Source organism: Chenopodium album, chromosome 9 (assembly GCF_948465745.1).
Source record: "Chenopodium album chromosome 9, dcCheAlbu1.1, whole genome shotgun sequence".
In the NCBI taxonomy this organism is placed as follows: domain Eukaryota; kingdom Viridiplantae; phylum Streptophyta; class Magnoliopsida; order Caryophyllales; family Amaranthaceae; genus Chenopodium; species Chenopodium album.
Genome location: NC_137842.1, coordinates 37,011,952 through 37,026,067, shown reverse-complemented (window position 1 = coordinate 37,026,067; position 14,116 = coordinate 37,011,952).

Here is a 14,116-nt window from a genome sequence, read left to right as displayed (position 1 = left end):
CAAAATCATCCAAATTTGGCCTATATGGCTAAAACCATGCCTATTTTCTATGTTTTCAAGCCAATGGACTCGTTCTTTCTTCTAACATTCCAATATCATATACTTTTAAGTGCCTAAGGATAGAAATTAATAGAAATAAGCACATATGTCAAATATCGACCCTAAGTCATCCAAAATCATCCAAATTTGGGATATATGGCTAAAACCATGCCTATTTTCTAAGTTTTCAAGACAATGGAATCGTTGTTTCTTCTAACATTCCAATATCAATTTCTTTAAAGTGCCTAATGATAGAAATTAAGAGAAATAAGCACATATGTCAATTTTCGACCCTAACTCATCAAAAATTATCCAAATTGGCCTATATGGCTAAAACCACGCCTATTTTCTATGTTTTCAAGCAAATATAAGGTTTCTTTTTTCTAACATTCCAATATCAATGGATTTTAGGTTCCTTAGGATAGAAATTAAGAGAAATAAGCTCATATGTCAAATATCGACCCTAACTCATCCAAAATCATCCAAATTTGGCCTATATGGCTAAAACCATGCCTATTTTCTATGTTTTCAAGCAAATGGACTCATTCTTTCTTCTAACATTCCAATATCACATACTTTTAAGTGCCTAAGGATAGAAATTAATAGAAATAAGCACATATGTCAAATATCGACCTTAAGTCATCCAAAATCATCCAAATTTGGGATATATGGCTAAAACCATGCCTATTTTCTAAGTTTTCAAGACAATGGACTCGTTCTTTCTTCTTACATTCCAATATCAATTGCTTTAAAGTGCCTAATGATAGAAATTAAGAGAAATAAGCACATATGTCAATTTTCGACCCTAACTCATCCAAAATCATCCAAATTTGGCCTATAAGGCTAAAAGCATGCCTATTTTCTATGTTTTCAACAAATGGACTCGTTCTTTGTTCTAACATTCCAATATCACATATTTTTAAGTGCCTAAGGATAGAAATTAAGAGAAATAAGCACATATGTCAATTTTCGACCCTAACTCATCCAAAATCATCCAAATTTGGGCTATATGGCTAAACCATGCCTATTTTCTAAGTTTTCAAGCAAATGGACTCGTTCTTTCTTCTAACATTCCGATATCAATTTCTTTTAAGTGCCTAAGGATAGAAATTAAGAGAAATAACCACGTATGTCAATTTTCAACCCTAACTCATCCAAAATAATCCAAATTTTTCCTATATGGCTTAAACCATGCCTATTTTCTATGTTTTCAAACAAATGTAAGGTTTCTTTCTTCTAACATTCCATTATCAATTTATTTTTGGTGCCTAAGGATAGAAATTAAGAGAAATAAGCACATATGTCAAATATCGACTCTAACTCATCCAAAATCATCCAAATTTGGCCTATAAGGCTAAAACCATGCCTATTTTCTATGTTTTCAAGCAAATGGACTCGTTCTTTCTTCTAACATTCCAATATCAATTGCTTTTAACTGCCTTAGGATTAAAATTAAGAGAATTAAGTACATATGTAAATTTTCGACCCTAACTCATCCAAAATCATCCAAATTTGGGCTATTTGGCTAAAACCATGCCTATTTTCTAAGTTTTCAAGCAAATGTACTCGTTCTTTCTTCTAACATTCCAATATTACATACTTTTAAGTGCCTAAGGATAGAAATTAAGAGAAATAAGCACATATGTCAATTTATGACCCTAACTCATCCAAAATCATCCAAATTTGGCCTATATGGCTAAAACCATGCCTATTTTCTATGTTTTGAAGAAAATGTAAGGTTTCATTCTTCTAACATTCTAATATCAATGGTTTTTAGGAACTTGAGGATAGAAATTAAGAGAAATAAGCACATATGTCAAATATCGACCCTAACTAATCCAAAATCATCCAAATTTGGCCTATATGGCTAAAACCATGCCTATTTTCTATGTTTTCAAGAAAATGGACTCGTTCTTTCATCTAACATTCCAATATCAAATGCTTATAAGTGCCTAAGGATAGAAATTAATAGAAATAAGAACATATGTCAATTTTCGACCCTAACTCATCCAAAATCATCCAAATTTGGGCTATTTGGCTAAAACCATGCCTATTCTCTAAGTTTTCAAGAAATGTACTCGTTCTTTCTTCTAACATTCCAATATCAATTGCTTTTAATTGCCTAAACACAATTATTAAGAGAAATAAGCACATATATCAATTTTTGACCCTAACTCATCCAAAATCATCCAAATTTGGCCTATATGGCTAAAACCATGCCTATTTTCTATGTTTTCAAGCAAATGTAAGGTTTCTTTTTTCTAACATTCCAATATCAATGTCTTTTAGGTTCTTAGGGATAGAAATTAAGAGAAATAAGCACATATGTCAAATATCGACCCTAACTCATCCAAAATCATCCAAATTTGGCCTATATGGCTAAAACCATGCCTATTTTCTATGTTTTCAATCAAATGGACTCGTTCTTTCTTCTAACATTCCAATATCACATACTTTTAAGTACCTAAGGATAGAAATTAAGATAAATAAGCACATATGTCAAATATCGACCCTAACTCTTCCAAAATCATCCAAATTTGGGATATATGGCTAAAACCATGCCTATTTTCTAAGTTTTCAAGAAAATGGGCTCGTTCTTTCTTCTATCATTCCAGTATCAATTTCTTTTAAGTGCCTAATGATATAAGTTAAGAGAAATAAGCACATATGTCAATTTTCGACCCTAAGTCATCCAAAATCAACCAAATTTGGCCTATATGGCTAAAACCATGTATATTTTCTATGTTTTCAAACAAATAGACTCATTCTTTATTCTAACATTCCAATATCACATACTTTTAAGTGCCTAAGGATAGAAATTAAGAGAAATAAGCACATATGTCAATTTTTGACCCTAACTCATCCAAAATCATCCAAATTTGGGCTATATGGCTAAACCATGCCTATTTTCTAAGTTTTCAAGCAAATGGACTCGTTCTTTCTTCTAACATTCCAATATCAATTGCTTTTAAGTGCCTAATGATATAAATTAAGAGAAATAAGCACATATGTCAATTTTCGACCCTAACTCATCCAAAATCATCCAAATTTTGCCTATATGGCTAAAACCATGCCTATTTTCTATGTTTTCAAACAAATGTAAGGTTTCTTTCTTCTAACATTCCAATATCTATTGATTTTAAGTGCCTAAGGATAGAAATTAAGAGAAATAAGCACATATGTCAAATATCGACCCTAACTCATCCAAAATCATCCAAATTTGGCCTATAAAGCTAAAACCATGCCTATTTTCTATGTTTTCAAGAAAATGGACTCGTTCTTTCTTCTAACATTCCAATATCACATACTTTTAAGTGCCTAAGGATAGAAATTAAGAGAAATAAGCACATATGTCAATTTTCGATCGTAACTCATCCAAAATCATCCAAATAAGCATATAATGAGTTCTACTTTGCTAATTTGCCATATATCAACTCATATAATAAGTGTTTACCGCAATCCTTTTTGCTTTGTTGTTGGCAGCCACTTGGCCTTTTCTAGGCACTTCCTTGAAGTGTGTCTTCAAGAAAAGACCATGGGCATTTGGTAATTGGCCTTGGTTTTTGGCAGCCTTTATATATACATGCAGAAAATCAATGAAAACATGTTAGCCCACCAAAATTCAATAATAGACAAATGACTTAATTGTTACTGGACATATTGTAGGAACCTTACCATCCTTTTAGCATGTTTTACAAATGACATTGAACCTTGAAAGTTGGCCGGTTAACGACATTTTCCATGGATCCGCCTCTTCGGTTCTTCTTGTTTTGTTCCGACCGCTTCTTATAATCTGGATCGGTGGCAACAATTCGCATCATGCGTTCGTGGACATCCTGATTAAGCCATCTTGGTCTGCCTCCATTCATCCTGTGTGTGATGTTGTAGAACGTGTCACGTAGGCGATTTGCAAACTTTTCTTCGAAAGTGTCCTTCACTTGGTTGTTTAACTCAGGTGCCCACTTGAATTTTTTCTACAAATCAAGAAAATGTCTTTATTACAAAATTCAACGCCATCAATATACTTTATAAAACATGTATTATGTTAGGTTAAAGTTATCATACGCTGAACAAGTTCCAAAAGTGCTCTCTCGAATCTTCATCAACCTCTCCATAATTCCTCCAAGGCTCAACATAGTAGCCGGTTAGCGAGTCGGAGAGCACATTCTTCACCGGCCTATCATCAAACCTATAATAAAGGAACAAATTCATGTAAGTAGATAATCAACAAAAAGTGAAAAAAACATGGTAAAAGTAATACAAATTCACTTTATCAAAGTAAATATCAATTTAAGGATATTTCATTACAAATACATACGCACCAAAGTGTGGAAGGGTCCAACTCCAACAAGTCATTAGGTTGCGGGTCCTGTATCTCCTGTTCCTGTTGCTCCTGTTGCCCTTGTACATGCCTAGGAATCTGTCTCCGATTGACGATTTCTTGAGAGGCCCCCAAATCATGTGCCTCCTCTTCCTCCATTGACTTATCCTCGTCAACACGTACAACCTGAGATTTCCCCTTAGTCTTTCTCCTCTTGGACGTTTCTCCTTTATTTCCTCCTCCCATGATGACCACCTGAAAAAGTTGTTAGTACCATGATCGCAAATTGTAAATTCATAAATTAGATCCATAAGACATTAAAAAAATAAAATGAGACCAAAAATGTAATGCAATATTACAAGTCCGAGTAGTCATTAAAAACTAAACATTCGAAGACAATAGTTAAAGGAGTAACTACATATTCTCCTCTTTAATACTCTTATCACTACTACCACTATCATTATCACTATCATTATTACTATCACTAGTGTCATCTAAAAATACATCGACGTCCTCTTCTTTGTCACTATCACTGGAGCCAATGCTTTCTTCTTCTTCTTCATCGCTTGAGATAATAAAGCCATCGTCATCATCATCATCACTATCAAGTTCATAGTCTGGAATGTCAGTTGGTGGACAAAGCGTTGCATGTACTTGTGGTGAAGGACCCTGCAAAAACTCTAAATCCACTGGAGCATCAATCACCGACCTTGCTTGAGTTCTAAATACAGCCCACCATTGAACCCGATCACGTTTAAGGCTAGGGTAAGATGCATAATACACTTGAGACACTTGGTAAGATAAAACAAATGGATCATACTTGGGATACTTCTTAGTATGATTTACTTCGACAAGCTTGTATTGTTCATGAATGTTCATTCCTTTACCACAATCCATCCAACTACAACTAAACAAAATAGTCTTGTACTCTTTTTCGGGACCGGTGTAGACAAGTTCAATTATGTCGTTTAAAATGCCAAAGTACTCTCCACCATCCTCACTTGAGACACACACCCCATAATTCATCGTAGATTTGTGTTTGCCATAGGACTGTGTGTGGAAATTAAAGCCACCGACAAATATCTGGTTCCAAGTTCGAACACGCTTGAAAGGCCTCATAGACAATGCTCGCAACACATCGGAACTTGGTTTCTGTTCTCTCACCTATAACCGTTACGAATACAAATGTCACACTAATTGAAATGAAATATATTATATTATCACAAGTTAATCGATATGCAATGTTCAAAAAGTATTATCACCTTGTGATGAAACCAATCAGGGAATTCACTTTCGCATTTCTCCATGACATCTTCTCGACGCAAATAAGTTTGAGTACTAAGAATGTGGTCCTCAAACTGCCTAATAGATTAATGACACATGGTTAATCATTGCAGCAATTATATTAAATTTAGTGGATTTTCAAAAGTTTATCCTAAACACATATACCTTTCGTATTCACCAAGAATGCCGGTATTTCTTAAAACGAAAAAATGAGCACGTTCGAGTTCCTTGTCATCTAAATACCGAGTTTTACCCAAATTTGACACACGACCCTTATCCACCGTGAACAGCTCTGGGATTTCATCGTTGTCAGCCGGGGATTCCACATCAGCATTCACATTTCGACTTAGATCTCGTGTTTTTGTGTCAACTGAGGGCTGAAAGTAATTGGAGCAGAAGTTTGATATCTCTTCAGTGAGATAAGCGTTGCATATGGAACCTTCAACACGAGCCTTATTACAAATTTTTCGTTTCAGGTGATTGAGGAACCTGTAATTATTTTTATATAGCCGTAGAAGTATAAGTAACGAAAAGCAATGAAAGAGATGAAAGTAAGAGTTGAGAAAGGGCCTTTGATTTACCTTTCGAAAGGATACATCCACCGATATTGAACAGGTCCACATAACTTGCCCGCATATGGAAAATGAATTGGTAAATGCTCCATGGAGTTGAAGAAAGATGGGGGGAAAACCTTCTCAAGCTTGCACAGGATCTCAGCTATGTTTTTTTCCAATCGCTCCATGTCGCTAACTGTAATTGTGTAGCAACATAAATCGCAAAAGAATTGGCTTATCTCTGTAATTGCATTCCATATATGGGTAGGGAGCAATTCTCTCAAAGCAGTGGGCAACAACCTCTCCATGAACACGTGACAATCATGGAATTTCATTCCATGTAACTTACCTGATTGCAAATCAACGCATCGGCTCAAATTGGAAGCGTAACCATCAGGAAACCGCAACTTTTTGACCCACTCACACAAAACCTTTCTCTGAGCCTTGTCAAGAGCAAACGGAGCCTTTGGCATGAATTCTTTTCCTCTATCATCCTCTTGAAGATGTAGCTGGGGCCGTTTACAGTATTTAGCAATGTCATTCCGAGCTGATGGCGTGTCACAAGATAACTTTTTCACGTCCATTATAGTGTGAATCAACTGATCAAAAAAGTTTTTTTCAACGTGCATGACATCTAAGTTGTGACAAACAAGCAAATGTTTCCAATATGGAAGGTCCCATAGAGTGCTTTGCTTGAACCACCCTTTTTTTGCATTCTTGAGACGTTTCAGTGCCTCGGGGCCATCTGTTGCTTTTGGGAGGTTTTTCACACATTCCCAAAGTTCCTCTCCTGACATGATGTGAGGTGGTGAACCTTTTTCGACCTTGTTTTTACAAAATGCATTTTTACTATTTCGAAAAGGATGATTTGTCGGAAGGAATTGACGATGGCAATCAAACCAAGAAACCTTACCACCATTTTCGAGCCAAAATGCTTTGCTTTTCTCCATGCAATATGGACAAGCCTTCTTACCGGCTGTGGTCCAACCAGATAACATACCATAAGCTGGGAAGTCACTAACGGTCCATAGGATGGCTGCTCGAAGATTGAAATTTTGTTTTCTCGAAATATCGTAAGTATTTGCCCCAACTTCCCACAACTGTTTCAACTCGCGTATGAGCGGTTGCATGTAAACATCCAAGTTTCCCTTAGGGTTTTTAGGACCAGGAACGAGTAACGAAAGAAACATGAATTGTCTTTTCATACACATTGACGGAGGCAAGTTATAAGGGGTCAAAATGACAGGCCAACATAAATACTGTCCCCCAAACTGACCATGTGGAGCAAATCCATCCGTACATAGGCCAAGTCGAACATTACAAGGTTCAGAGGCAAACTCAGGAAAGCAACTATCTAGGTGTTTCCACGCTTCACTATCGCTAGGGTGTGCCATTGTGCCTTGAACTCGAGGATTTTTAGCATGCCATGTCATTTCCTCAGAAATGTTTTTAGTTGCAAAAATCCTTTGCAACCTAGGTGTGATAGGGAAATAAAATAGAACATTCAAAGGCACTAAGCTACCTTTAGAAGTCTTCTTGTATCGGTCGCTGCCACACACCCTACATGTAGATAATTGAGCATCATCTTTCCAAAACAACATACATCCTTTCGGGCATGCATGAATCTTTTCATAGGGCAGCTCTAACCCCTTAACAATTTTCTTGACCTCATAGAATGTCTCGGCCATGTGGTTGTTGTTAGGAATCGCTTCATTAACCAAAGAAGCAAATCCATCAACACATCTGTGCGGCAAATTATACTCACACTTTAGGCTAGTGATTCTAGAAGACATCTCTAACACAGACAATGAACTCCCTTCGTATAACGGTTGTTTAGAAGCCCTTAACAAATCAAAAAATGGCTTGGCTTATGCATTAGGCTCCTCCTCTAATGAAACAGGTGGCTCTTCGAAATGGCCTTGATCTTGAGACTGACCAAAGGCATCCAAAACCATTTCACGATATTCATTTGACTGCCTTCTACGAGTTCCTGGAAACCCTTCCCCATGACACATCCACTCATAGTAATTAGGTAAAAAACCGCTGCGATACAAATGAAGTTTGACTGTATCTGGATCCCAAAGACGCTTGTTTTTGCATTTAAAACATGGACACCTAACTTCATTCGGGTTGCTACTCTCGGGATGATCTTCCACATATTTAAGGAATTCATCTACCCCCTTCAAGAACTCAGGATTAATAGAATTCCCAACCTTCCTTCCGTACATCCAGCTACGTTCTTTTCGTTTCATGATTACAAGTTCTACACAACTAACACATATGCCATTAATCACATTAGTCATAAAGCACAATATATATTCATTATAGATCAAACTGTTATGGAAATGCAAATGAGAAGAGAAATGATTTCCAAGGGTCCTTATCACTCCAACCTAACTCATCCTTGTACGTTCAATCTCACTAGTGAATGTATGCCATAATTTCAATTCTATGGAAAATCCGGCAGCATCTCCCTACAGTTCCCCAAGTACACAATATAGGCGATTAGAAACACCTATATATGTACCTAGAGAACATTGTAGAGAAATGACAAGCAAGGATCTTCCTTAGAATTAAAACAAAGGAATACATTCAACACCTAAGTGAGAATAAACGTACAAGGACAGTCCCAACCGGGGACTATTCAAGACATACTCCTAATGTGTATGCCTTGAACGGGTATCTAGGTATATTATTATGCAAATAATTTTTTTAAAAATATATATACTTAACTAACATACATAATATTAAACAAATATATCAAGATTAAACTAAACAAGAGAAACAAATCAAACCAAACCAAAGTAAACTAATATATCATATTAAACTAAACCAAACCAAACTATCGTTTTATATATTAAATTAAACTAACATATTTCTAAAAAAACTAAACTAAATTAAGATACTTTATATTAAAATAAATTAAACTAAAATACATTATATTAACATAAAATTAACTAAACTACATTATGTTAAACTAAACTAAACCAAACTAACATTGTTTTTTTTAAAGAGAAGGGAGCAATTAATTAATTATAAGATTTATTTAAAAATATATATACTTAACTAACATACATAATATTAAACAAATATATCAAGATTAAACTAAACAAGAGAAACATATCATAACACCATACTATTAATATAAACCAAATCAAACCAAACAAAAGTAAACTAATATATCATATTAAACTAAACCAAACCAAACTACCGTTTTATATATTATATTAAACTAACATATTTCTAAAAAAACTAAACTACAATAAGATACTTTATATCAAAATAAATTAAACTAAACACATTATATTAACATAAACTTAACTAAACTACATTATGTTAAACTAAACTAAACCAAACTAACATTATATTGTTATTTTAAAGAGAAGGGAGCAATTAATTACTTATAAGAGATGACCAATGTCACTAAATTAACCAAACTAAAAGTTATTGAATACATTCTAATTATAATCCAACACACTATCTAACAACCAAAGTAAGATACACACATACATTATATTAGGGTCACACCCAAGCAAAATATACGAACTGACTCGACGAATTAATTCGGAAGAAATTAATTCGTCGCCCGAGTGTTAAACATTTAGACGTCGGAAATTCGAGCTTGGAGCATCGAAACCGAGCGTCGGAGAATCTCAAATGTCGAGCCAAAATTTAGGATTTGGCGAGACAGGAAAATGCATCAAGTAACAAGTAAAATCCTAGCCACGCAAAAGGCTAGGAATGCATGCCCAATAGGAGCATGCCACGTGGCAGCACATGGAAAAACGCCATGTGGCAGCACACGTGGCCGCCACGTTGGCAGCAGCCACGTTGGCAGCCGCCACATTGGCAGCCACCTAGTGGCAGCATGCCACGTTGGCAGCGTGCCACGTTGCAGCGTGCCATGTGGCAGCGCCATGGTGGCGGCGCGCCACGGTGGCGACACATGTGGCAATGGCCGTGGACCCGAGTTGATGGGTCATGGACACGGGCCAAAATAAAATGGGCCAACCGAACCCAACTTGGGGCTCAAGGTTGGGTGACACATGGTTAGTTCACATTGCATGTGAAATGCCTTGGGGACCAAGTGAGAAAGTGGTCCACACCTAACCATGTGACACTTGTTACTTGTTCCTTTGTTTATTTAACTAAGGGTTGAATTCACCAATCTTTCCATGTGGGATCTTTTTGTGAAAAGTCCCACATTGAAAGATGAGTGAAATTCACAAGGCATACTTCTTTATAAAAAGTCATGGCATGGCTTGAGAATTCTTTGCTTGAGTGGGAGAGTTAGAAAGAGCATTCCATATTTTTGGGATAACTCTTAAACTCTAATAACACTCGGGTTTTGGTCGGACCTTGCTAACTCCAAGGTAGCGGACCTTAAAGTCGTGTTCATCCTATGTGGGTGGATACCGTTGGAGGCACGGTGCTTGCGGTGCTCGAAGCTTTCAAGTAAGAGCCCGTTTTTGTAAGGGCGAAGCTCGCTTCGAGGGTAAGATTCTTTCTTCCTTTCTTGTGATTATTTATTTATGCTTTATGGTTTTATTAATTGCGAGTGGTTCCTTGGGTCGGGGTTGTTCGCGCGGTGAGTCGGACTCACCAAACCCCAACAGCGGTATCGGAGCCCCACTCGTTTATTTTTATAATCATGTTTTTCAAGGTTTATTTTGGCTTAATTTTATGGTTTAAGTTGCTAATTAGATTAGTAGCTCGGTTTTATTTATTTTAATCCTGTTTTTAATGTCGAGTTTGGCCCAGAACCCAGATTTTCGCCCAAGACTAGTGAATTTTGGGTGGAAAACGTGTTCTGGAAAGGTTTTTTTTTTATTTTGCTCATTAAATTAGTTCTAAAATTAATTTAGAATTAATTAATTTTGTCGCGCGGGCGTGCCGTGGCAGCAGCATGTGGCCGCGTGCCGTGGGCCGTGTGTGCGGTTTTTTGGGTGTGTGCGTATGCTTGGTGCGGTGAGGTGACTAGCCGTAATATTGCTTATTTTTCCATTTTATTTATTTTAATTAATTTTGTTTATTTTAATTAAAATTTTGGGAGGCTAGGCCTCGGTTTTGAGTGGCATTGGCAAAATTTTATTTTGACAAGTTTAGGTGCTACCGACTTAATTAATTAGATTAATTAAGGGAAATGCGGAATTTAGTGGGAGCTTCAATTATTAATGACGTCAATTACATAATCGGTTAAACAACTTTGACTAGTTTTAATTAGGCGTGTTAATCGGATTAACCACCTAGATTAGTTACTAGTGCGCGCGTTGTTTAAATGCATTTTACTTGTTTGATTTTGTAAACTTCATGGGCCATTCACAAATAGTGAATGGATGAATGGAATGTATATTCTCTCTCACAGGTTTTATGAAATGGCAACTAGTGGGACCCGACTAGGATAGAAAATACGGACTACGTGCCGTTATGTATTTTTGTAAATCTAAATACGGTCTACGCACCGTTAAGTATTTTTGTACCTTTATATTTAGATTATTCCTAGTCGTAGACACTAGTAATTTGCATAGTTTGGTTAAGTCTTGAAGACGGCGTATCTTGGAAGACAAAGCCTTGAATTGCAAATGAAGACCTTTTGAAGATTTGAAGAATTCAAGGGGTCATGCTAGTTGCCAATATGCATCTATAATTTCGCTTTATTTTTTATGCTTATATATATGTGGATTATTCGTTAGATGCATGTTTAGGTTTTCTTGATGTTGCGATGATTAGTTAAGTTCACTTAAATCAACCAACATAGAAATCCTTGGTCCCTAATAATATTGAGTCAAACTTGCCTTTCCAAAACGACACTTATTGACTGGACGAGGATGATGGTAGGCTACGCCAAAGCGAGGTGCCATCACTTCTCCAAGACGCGTAAGGCACACCGGGTGTGCACGTTGGTTTTGGTTTAACTCATCGGTATGAGTGAGGAGTCCTCACATACCGTGGCAAAAGAGATACATCGTCAAAGATGCATTAGATGCGACGATTGTCTAACCAAGAGTGGCTTAGAGCCATTAGCAAGGCAATGCTTACCCTAGAAGATTGAGTGTTTAAGACAAGCCAAAGCATGCTTAACCACTCTTTGTTTCTTCGGATCTTGGAATCGCCATATTTTCGCCAAATAGGGACAATTATTATGCGTAAATAAGACGTTTAATAAGATTGAAATTTGCATGAATGCTATTAAATTTCAAACTTATTATGTTCTTGATAAATGGTTATACTTAGCACTTATATTTATAGTATTCTAAATCAAATAATATTGTTTCCATGCCTACTACAAAAATGGCCTAAGGAACCACTCCAAAGGCACCATATAATTAAAATATTCGGTTTCTTAGATAAAGAAACCTCAATTGAAAGAAATCCGGTTTCTTAGGTAAAAATAAGAAACCGCATAACCATAATTCTGGTTTCTTCGATTCCTATTTAATATTTGATTTTTAAAAAAGGTAATTGTTTTTAAAAAAAAATCTAAATTAAAAACCTAATCTATTTGTAGAAATTAATAACCACCCACCTCCCCCTTATACCGCCGTTCTCCATTTTGTTTCTCAACTTTCATTCCTCCCTCATCTCTATAATTCATTAAAAAAGTTTACTCATTGTTTTCTCAGTCGAAATACTTAATTATTCATCAATTTTATTACTATCTCCAAGCAATTGTTGCACAACTTCTAGATCTCCCTCTTTATCAATGATATTCGTCGTCTCTTGTTCGTCATATTCACCGTCATCTACTCGTTGTGCTATCATACCTGTTCGTCTTCCTTCAACCTCTAAACTTGGTAAAAATATTTGTCCATTTAAAATTTAATCATTTTTCATTGATTAATTTATTCTTTCGGTTGAAATTCGCTGAATTTGGCAACCTTAACTTTATACTTAGTTTTTATAATGCTGCATCATTGTATTATTGAATTGCATTTTATTTTTTTTGAATTAGAAGTGTATTGCTGCAATTTTGTTGATACTAGATTATATTGTTTTTATAATTTAATACATATTATATGTTCTTGAATTTGCAGAGAAATGATGTTGAATATGACCAAGCCAGGATGAAAGAGTCATATGTTTTGTTGAAGGAAGCAAAATGTAGAAGATTAATACTAATAAATTAAATTGTTTCAAGTTGGAGGTTGTAATTTGAGTATTATTAGTTACTTAAATTATGTAATTTTTTTGTATTTGTATCACTGTATACTTCATACGAAGAGATTTGTACAATTTTATGCTTAGAATTTTACCATTAATGTTAGATTTTAATTAATCATTCACCTTTTTATTAATAAGAATATACCAGTATTGCGTGTTGAGATCTAATCATGGACGTAGAAAAAAATTTGATTCAGCGTTATTGTTAATTTTTTTTAAGAAAAAAAATGGCAAAGAGACTGGTTAATTATATAAGCTGGTTTCTTTGACTGTATCAAAGAAACCGGTGAGCCAAAAATTACGATGCCTTTGTTTCAGTAATTTAATGCTTTTTTAGGGACCTAAGAAACCGGATGTCACGTAGAACTGGTCTCTTTGATTAGTCTAAGAAACCGAACAAAAAGTAAGGTCTCTTATGCTAAGAGACCTACTACCTAGGCACCAAACCTTTTTCGGTTTCTTAGCTATATTTTGTCCGGTCTCTTAGGCCATTTTTGTAGTATAATTGGTAAAGGAAATCCTTGAGAATAGATCTCAAAGACAGGAAAAGCATTTCTAAAATACAATTCTCATAAATGACTTTTATAACTAAGTCCGAAAGGACGGTTGGACATCATGTATTCAAAATACTAGGTAGTTTTGATAAAACATGAGGAATTGAGTTGCAATCTCAAGATTGACAACCAACGTATCCTTTCGCATCATACATAATTGAGTAGGACTCATTGATGTAGTAATTCGAGTAAGAATTAATGGA